At 39.7% G+C, this 8,884-nt stretch overlaps 1 non-coding gene across 1 annotated transcript; it reads right to left on the reverse strand.

Moving 5' to 3' along the window:
• Nucleotides 1-429: 429 nt before the first annotated feature.
• LOC135270493 (U1 spliceosomal RNA) lies at nt 430-596 on the reverse strand. The gene has a single exon (XR_010338663.1). It is a non-coding gene; the product is annotated as a U1 spliceosomal RNA (small nuclear RNA).
• Between the last annotated feature and the right edge of the window lie 8,288 nt (nt 597-8,884).

Here is an 8,884-nt window from a genome sequence, read left to right on the forward strand (position 1 = left end):
CTAAATGTGAAGCCTTTTGTGCATGTGAGGCTGAGGCTGCAAATTCCACCTCACTCAAACATCTGTGACCAGGGTTCTGTTAAGGAACATTGAAACTGGAATGAATCCAATGTCTGTAGACTAGTGTATGATAAATTGTGGGACATCAGACAACAGAATACTACTCACCAATAAAAAGAAATTACTTCCGATAAATTCAAAAACTTAGATGAATATTCAGAGCATTATGGTAGAGAAAGAAACCCAAGACACACAAAAAGGCATACTCTATGATCCGATATATTTAAAATTCTTAAAAAAAGCAAAACTATAGGGACATAAATCAGATCAGTGGTTGACAGGGACAGGGAGAGGCTTGACTAAAAAGTGGCAAAAGAAAACTTTTTGATACAGTTGCGTCTTAGTCCATTTGTATTGCTATTTTTTTTCCAGGGGAAAGCGCGAAAGCAACAGCTCCCAATTACCACAAATTATGCAGTCGAGTTTCCCACATTTGGGGAAATCGCAGGGGTCAACACAACCGGGGTGCAATGGATAAGCCTCGCCCTGGGAAAACCACCTTCGTGATCATGGTATCTCCTCTGCCAGGTAAGTATCATTTTCATTGCTATAAAGGAATACCTGTGGTGGGCAATTTATAAAGGTATTCCTTTATAGCAACACAAATGGACTAAGATGCTACTGTATCAAAGAGTTTGCTCTTGCCGCCTTGCAGGCAGGCCTCTCCCAGTCCCTGTCAACCACTGATCTGGTTTATAAAGGTTTATTTGGCTCACATTTCTACAAGCTATAGAGGAAGAATGGCACCAGAATCTGCTTCTGGTCAGAGCCTCAGGTTGCTTCCACCCATGGTGGAAGGCAAAGGGGTATTGGCATGTGAAGATCACATGGTTAAAGAGAAAGTAAAAGAGAGGAGAGGTGCCAGACTCTTTTTAACACCTAGCTCTCACAGGAGTTAACAGAGCAAGAACTTAATTACCTCGAGGATGGTACCAAAGCATTCATAAGGGATCCACCCCATGACCCAAACACCTCTCATTAAGCCCCACCTCCAACAATGGGGATCAAATTTCAACCTGAGGTTTGGGGGACAAACATCCAAACTAGAGCAAGCGGAAATTTTCTATAACTTGATCATGATGATTATTACATGACAATATAAATTTGTTAAAACTCATTGAACTGTACATTAGACATAGTAAAATTGGTTGCATGTACATTATACCTCAATATTCCTAAAATGAAAGTGAACCTGCAGTGAATAAGCAAACAAAATATATATACTTGAAAATTTATTAATACAAACTTATGTTTTCTCATAAAAGAAAATAGGAATGTGCCTACAGAAAACTTTGCACCTTGCCCATCTTCAAATTTACCCTCCACTTCTGCTTTTCTCTGTATTTTGAGGGGAAAATTATCTAATTTTCACATAAATCAAAAAGGAAAAGTGATGGGCAGAACGGGACCAACGTACGTGTCCACAAGTGAATCAAATTGAGTGCCTTTCTGTGATGATTTTCTCCAAAATTCCGTCCGATATTAACAACAAAAAAAAAAAAGTTGCAACATTCTTTTCTTGCTTTTTTTTGCTGTGTTTGTTTGGTTGGTTGGTTGGGGTTTTTCTGTTTGTTTTTTCAGAAATCTGGATTCTGGAATACTATTGTAGTATATATGATTCTAAGAAAGAAGTTCTAGAATTATATGCCAGTGCATTTCAACAATAACAAAATAGTTCCTACTGGCTAACACCTAGAGAAGTGGGAGAACCGAGGAAGATTTCAGATATTGTATTGATTCAGACTCAAGAATACACAGTTGAGGCCGGGCGCAGTGGCTGACGTCTGTAATCCCAGCACTTTAAGAAGTCAAGATCAGAGGATCACCTGAGGTAAGAGTTTGAGACCAGCCTGACCAACATGGCAACACCTATCTCCACTAAAAATATAAAAATTATCATATCCAGCCAAACTAAGCTTCATAAGTGATGGAGATAAAATATATATATATATATATACACACACACACACACATATATATATATATACACACACACACATATATGTATAAATTAGCTGGGGCTGGGTGTGGTGGCTCATGCCTATAATCCCAGCACTTTGGGAGGCCAACGTGGGTGGATCACAAGGTCAAGAGATCGAGACCATCCTCGTCAACAAGGTGAAACCCCGTCTCTACTAAAAATACAAAAATTAGCGGGGCATGGTGGTGCACGCCTGTAGTCCCAGCTACTCAGGAGGCTGAGGCAGGAGAATTGTTTGAACCCAGGAGGCGGAGGTTGCGGTGAGCCGAGATCGTGCCATTGCACACCAGCCTGGGTAACAAGAGCAAAACTCTGTCTCAAAAAATAAAAATAAAATTAGCTGGGCATGGGGATGTGTGCCTGTAATCTCAGCTATTCATGGGACTGAAGCAGGAGAATTGCTTGAACCTGGGAGGCAGAGGTTGTAGTGAGCCGAGATCACGCCACTGCACTCCAGCCTGGGTGCAGTGCAAGACTCCGTCTCAAAGAAAAAGATAATACACAGTAAAGACAGGAAAATGAGACAAAGATTTCAGAGTGACAAACAAGAAACCAGAGAGTTTAGAATCCCCAGTCTCTGACCTCTTAATTAATAGAGACAGAGAGAAAGAAGAAAGAAAGGAGAAGACTGAAAAAGAGAGAAGGAAGACCTAACACAGGCAGCTAAATCATCCATACTTGTTTCTCAAACGCAATTCAAAAGATACTCAAACGCAATTCCTATAGGCCTATAATTACCTTTCCTTGTGCCATCTTTATCTAGCTTTTAATATATGCACATGGACATAGAAAGTGGAAAATAGACACTGGAGACTCAGAAAGGTTGGGGGATAAGAGCAGAGGCAAGGGATGAGAAATTACCTAACAGGTACAATGTACAGTATTCAGGTAATGGTTACACTAAACGCCCAGACTCCACCACTATGCAATATAAGAATGTAACAAAACTGTACCTGTACCCCCTAAATCTATAAAAAGAAATTGAATGAGTTGGGAAGCTTTCCCTCTTTATTTCTAAAACCTATATCTAACAGTAATCTTCTTTGCTTGAAAATTTGTTAGAACTCTCACATAAAGCGTTCTTTGTCTAGGGTTTTTTGGGAAGTTGAGATGGGGATGAGAGTCTCTCATTACCATTTTAAATACAAATATTCTTTCTTGTATTAATTTTATGAACTTTATATTTTTCAAGAAACTTAGAGCATCTAATTTTTTTAAATATTTAATAATTATCATTTTTTAAATCATCTTGTGAAGGAAGATTCTAGGTTACCGCCCTCCAGAGAACTTGAGAAGCCCTGTGCTATTACAGTCTCTGCCCCTCTTGCACTAATCTTGCTCAGTTCCTGACTCACTCCATTCTAGTACCTAACCTTCAAGACAGAGAAGGTGTTCTTGGCTAGTAAGCCTTCAAATCAGAGAGCATTGTAAAAAGCCATTCTCTCCTTGCTCGGGCTTATGTAAATTTTCCCTCTGTTGATAGTCAGGGTTTTCCATGACTTCAAAAGCAGAGAAATTGAGTAGGGCATTCAAAGGCAGCAAATGTGAACTCAGGGTATGGAAAGAAATAATCGCATACAACACCTTCATTTCTAGGGTCCGCATAGCAAAGACCCACTTCTGTGAAAGACCCTCCTGAGATACAGGCAAATTAGGTAATTCTCGACTAAAGACAGTTTATTCCCATCGATTAAAAGGAAGAGCCACTTAGTGCTGCCCTTTAAACATTCCCTTCCCCTTCATGTTCGACTCTGGAGTTTCAGCTTTCATCCTCACTTCTAAAGTTCTGATTCTCGAACATCCTAATGAAAATGTAATCGTTTTAAAAATATATGTAATCCAGGTATCAGCTGCCATTGACCTATTTCTTATCATCTAGATAAAGACAGATTAAAATGTCCATGTTATGGATACTGGAAAAAAAAGCAATCCTAAGCAGCATCCTAAGGATTTCTGCCCATTTCTGGGGCAGGGGTAGACCGAGGTGGGGGCTCTCTGACGGCTGCTTCTACCTCTGCCTCTGCTGAGTAAATAGTGGAGATCGGGGATCCCCTCCTCATCTACTCCCAACGAACTCAACCCTAATTTGCCCTGGGCTGTACCTGTCTTTAATTTCTACCCAACACACCTTCCAATCAAGGCATTTGAAGTGGAGAGAAAATATTATTGAAGGTTTTAGAAAAATCTACATCGTGCCACATAAATATAAAATTCAATAATAAATATTCGTATTGCTAAAGATCCCCTGGCCATTTCTTTAACTTAGACACCAGCCTCCCTTCATGTTGTAGCCTCTTCTCTCTTCTTTCTGCTTCCATTTTGTTTCCTCCTCCACCTTCAGACCCCTTTAAATCCCTTTTCGTTCCCAGGGCGTACTACTTCAGTATAACAAGTTAGCTTTGGATCCTGCAGACCTCACACACCACCTTATGGTTTCACCTTCGCTTCAAGTAGCTTATCCAGGTATTTTTGCTCTTCTAAATATATCAGTAGCTGTATTTCAACACATCTTCATCAGATCAGTTTTAAGATTTGGAAACATCTGCTCTGTGAAATTATGATACCCTTTTTCTTTCCTTTTTTCCATCCTTTCCCCCATCCCATACTCCTTCCATTTTTACCTCTTTTAGTGTCCTATATCACTTCCTTGCTACCATCCCATTTAAAAAAGAAAAGAATTAAATGTTTCATTTTCATAGTGACTTGTTGCACCATCTCTACCTAATAGCCAAATGTGAGCTAATCCTATAATGTTTCTTTTTTCTCTGGGGTATTTGCATTCTAATGAAAGAGCTAGAATATTGCCAAGCCAACCAAAGCAAGTAAATATGGATACGTCCCAAACTTGAGCACAGGGCACGGTTATCTAAAACCAAGAGCACTCCCATTGGCCAACATTGGGCAAGACCAACAGGTTAGTCTTCCTCTAAACAAGAGATGTGATTTAGAGGAGTCCAAAACTAAAGAAAAAGTGGACAGATGTTGCGATCTGTCTCCATATCTATGAGAATCTCAGCATCTTAACCAAAGGGCAACTAGATTATGACGTACAGCCCAATGACTCATAACCAAGGGGCCTGTTCACTCTTCAGAAGAGGGCCTGGGGGAACAGGATTTTCTATGAGGTGTCAGAGTGTGTGTTACCACCAGGACGGGGAGCTTGCTCTTCCCAGGACCCCACCCCCAGGAAGCAGTCACCTTTCCTTCCCCTGAACTCACCCAGGGGCACTTAATCTATGCCTCCCTCCTGCTCTTACCCTCCTTCTACCTTGTTACATTGCCTTTGCACCTTTGCTCCCAGTTAGAGATGGGTTTCCTAAGGGCCTTGGTACTTGCTCTCCTCTCAAATAAATGTGTGTCTGCTCAAATGTCTTCTCAGAAAGGCGTTTAGTACCCAGCCTATGTAAAAGCAATACACTCTCTATCCCCATCATCTCTCTTCCCATTTCCTGCTTTATTTATATTTACGCTCACTCTCAGCACTACTTGACATATGATTTTTTTTATTTGTTTGGGGTTTTTGTCTGTCTCCCAAGTGCACCCCCTGGAATACAAATCCCTGAGAAAAGAGACTTTACTGTGTACCCCGCTCTGTTTCCAGCATGCATAATAGAGCCTGACACACAATAGTTACTGAATATTCATCAAATGGATGAATAAATCAATCGTAATATTTATTCATCCATCTATATATCCCCCACAATACTTAAAACTGGAGTTAGCATTTCTTGAGAACCCAGTAATTGTTGAAGGGAGGAAAGGGGAAAAGGTGGTAGGGAATAAAAAGGGAGACAAAGATGAGTGAGTAGAAGGAAGGAAGAGGGAAGGAGAGAGGAAGGAGAGAAGACAGAAGGACTCAATGGCTAAATAAGTGAATAAATGAATAGGTTCTACACAAGCAACATGTCACCTTGGGAAATTATGGGAAAGAATCCAAGTGTCATTAAGAACAACCGATGCAAGAAACAAGAGGCCCAGATAGTTGCTCATTTCCTTGGTAGAGTGATTTACTGCTGCGAGTCAAGATGCAAGGAAAATTACTGTAGGAAAACTCCATCCTACAGTCTGGCCAAGTGAAATATTAGACAATGTTAGGCATTAGCACTGCTTGGCCAAGAGCCACGGAGCTAATTGTTACTTGTTGTTTGAGCCTCTTAAGATTATACCATTAAAACCTTGCATTTTTAATATAATGAATACATGTCTATGAGCCCCATAATTAGAGATGGTCTAGCAAATTAATTAGCCCCATAATTAGAGATGGTCTAGCCCCATAATTAGAGATGGTCTAGAAAATTACCTTTTTATAAAGAAGACATGAAGAAAATGAACCAGTTTAGGAAATTATTCAACTGCTGCTATAAAAAATCAATTCATATTTTCACCCTGCCTTTTTAAATATCTTTTGGCCATAAAGCCATTCCTCTTCAGCCCATTTAAGTCTTATCAGCCAAGCCATGCTGACTAACCTTCATGTTCAAGCTGTTCAGTCATTAGGTCCATGTGAAAATGCTAATGAACAACAGAAAGACACCCAAGGTATCCATGAGATAGCAAACCACAATGCCTAAGTTCAGGATCTGCAATCAGATCCCTGAATTCATACCCTGGATCTGTCTTTTAATTGCTGTGTGACTTTGAGCAAGCTATTTAATCTCTTAAGTCTCAATTTTTAAAGTAAAATGTGGATAATAACATCTAGCACATAGTGTTGTAATGAATATAGTATATGCAAGGTACTTAATATAGTTCCTAGCAAATTATAAGGGTCCAATGAATGTTAGCTCTTTTCTGATTTATTTGTTTTTATCCTCTTTTCTCCTTTGACAAAATAAATTTCTTGGGGAAATAACTATGTCTTCTCTTTCCTTGATAATGATTTATTCTAGCCAATAAAATATCCTGAAATAAAAAGTGTGTACTCACTTCAGGTGATTCAATCCATCACTGATCAGTAATCTCCATTTATGTTTTCCTAAGGAGAGCATTCAGTTGTGAAACTATTAGAAAGACCTCACGGGTTTGCAGGTGGTTCATGTGCACATGCATCTTATTTTCAGGTGATATGCTGATCCCCATCATTTCTTTTTCAATTTTTCTCTTTCTCTCCATCTTGCTGTCATCTTTGACTTTATTCCCTCACTTCAAAAACGTACACTGGATATTTGCAACCATACTGTTTCCACCGGTCCATGTCTACTTATGAAATTCAAATCACATTTGCCCATAAAACACAAATGCCTAATTGATGAAGGATAACGTGACTTCCCAAGATAAGACCCCTGATCTCTCCACCCCTCCTACCTCCTCCAGAGTCAAAATGCTGCTCCTTCCTCAGAGGGGATGGAAACAAGCAGGGTGGACACCATGCCCTAGAATACTACGGCCCGAAGGTGAGATAGCCTTGACCCTGTCTGCAGTCCTGCTGAGTGATCTTGCCAAGTCAAATGTTCTTTCTCATGCTTGTGGAAGCTGTAAGAAACCACTCCATTAGCTCCACCAACCTCAGCCCATTAATTTGTCCTGCTTTCCTGCTCCAGATCCAACAAGAGAGGGATCATACTGCTGAAGCAAAAAGGAATCTCCCACCCATTATGGTGCCCATGTGCACAGTGACAATAGGAAGACTTCCATAGGAAGAGAATCAAGAAACATTGAGATTTTAAATAAATTTTCAAAAAGGCTAATTTAAGCCTGCACATGTCCAGAAAAAAGCTCCCAGGTAATAGTTTGACAAACGCAATGCACTGGAAAAACAATGATAAACTTGAGGATTCAGAAAAACAAGGGCACAGTTAGCTTCTAAAGAACAAAGTCACATTGGGAGGTTGCTGAGATAATTCCAGTTGCAATGCATTCCCTGTGGAGGGAAAATCTGGGTTCAAAAAGAAATGTTCTTTCTCTACATCTTGAGTATTTAAAAACTTGGATTTACTTGAACTTTTAGGCTAACCATCTGCCAGAAGTTGAAGCCTGTTTTCTTATATAATCAAAACCTGGTACAGCTGGTATTAATAATATATCGGTATTACCCATAATTGCTTCAAGCTTCATTTTGGCACGATTAAGGGTAATCATAATCCTTTGAAAAGTCCATAGTTTATTCTGTTTAAAGCTACTGGTAGAATTAAAACATTTTCATTCTTCTCCATTCAATTAATCTGAAATCCAAAATGCATTTCTTTTGATTCTGTCAACTTTTATCTTTCATTTCACATACCTAAGTGATTAGTTTGAGTATTTAGCAGATAGAAAGATTTATCTATTTTGATTGCCAAATACCTTTAAAAATCCTTAAAATATGCAAAATAGCATCACACTTATGCAAAGGTCATATGTAAAGTGGCTTGAGCCATCTGGGTGGAAGCTAAGAGCTCACAAATAGTTGAAGGTCAGAGTCTCTGGCATAAAAAATAGAGGTTGATTATTGCAACTATAGTTGCCCAGTGGGCTTCTGTTGTTTTTTTACTGCCAACTGGTCACAGCTGTGAGCAGACAAAACCAGACACTCTGCCAAAGGGTAGGGGCTATCATAGCCAGTACCCCCCAAAGACAGGCATCACTCTATTTTCAGGCATTTTCTCACACTCCTAGTTTCGCGTATTTTACTATCATTCTGCCACTCATGACTTTTTTGGAAATAACGGAGCCCCCTGAACAAGACTCATTCTTTCCCACCTTTAGCAGAAAAACTGACTCTACTCATCTCTTGGTGCACTTTCAAGGTATCCCTTCTGAACCCTTGAGAAGGAGGAAAGGGTCAAAGAATGATGTTAGTGTTACTGCCTTTCTTTTCCTACACATGGCTGCAAAAATACCAATTAATGACCAAGCCCTCCAGTG

Source organism: Aotus nancymaae, unplaced genomic scaffold (assembly GCF_030222135.1).
Source record: "Aotus nancymaae isolate 86718 unplaced genomic scaffold, 86718_ANA_hifiasm-v0.15.2.pri h1tg000062l, whole genome shotgun sequence".
NCBI lineage: Eukaryota > Metazoa > Chordata > Mammalia > Primates > Aotidae > Aotus > Aotus nancymaae.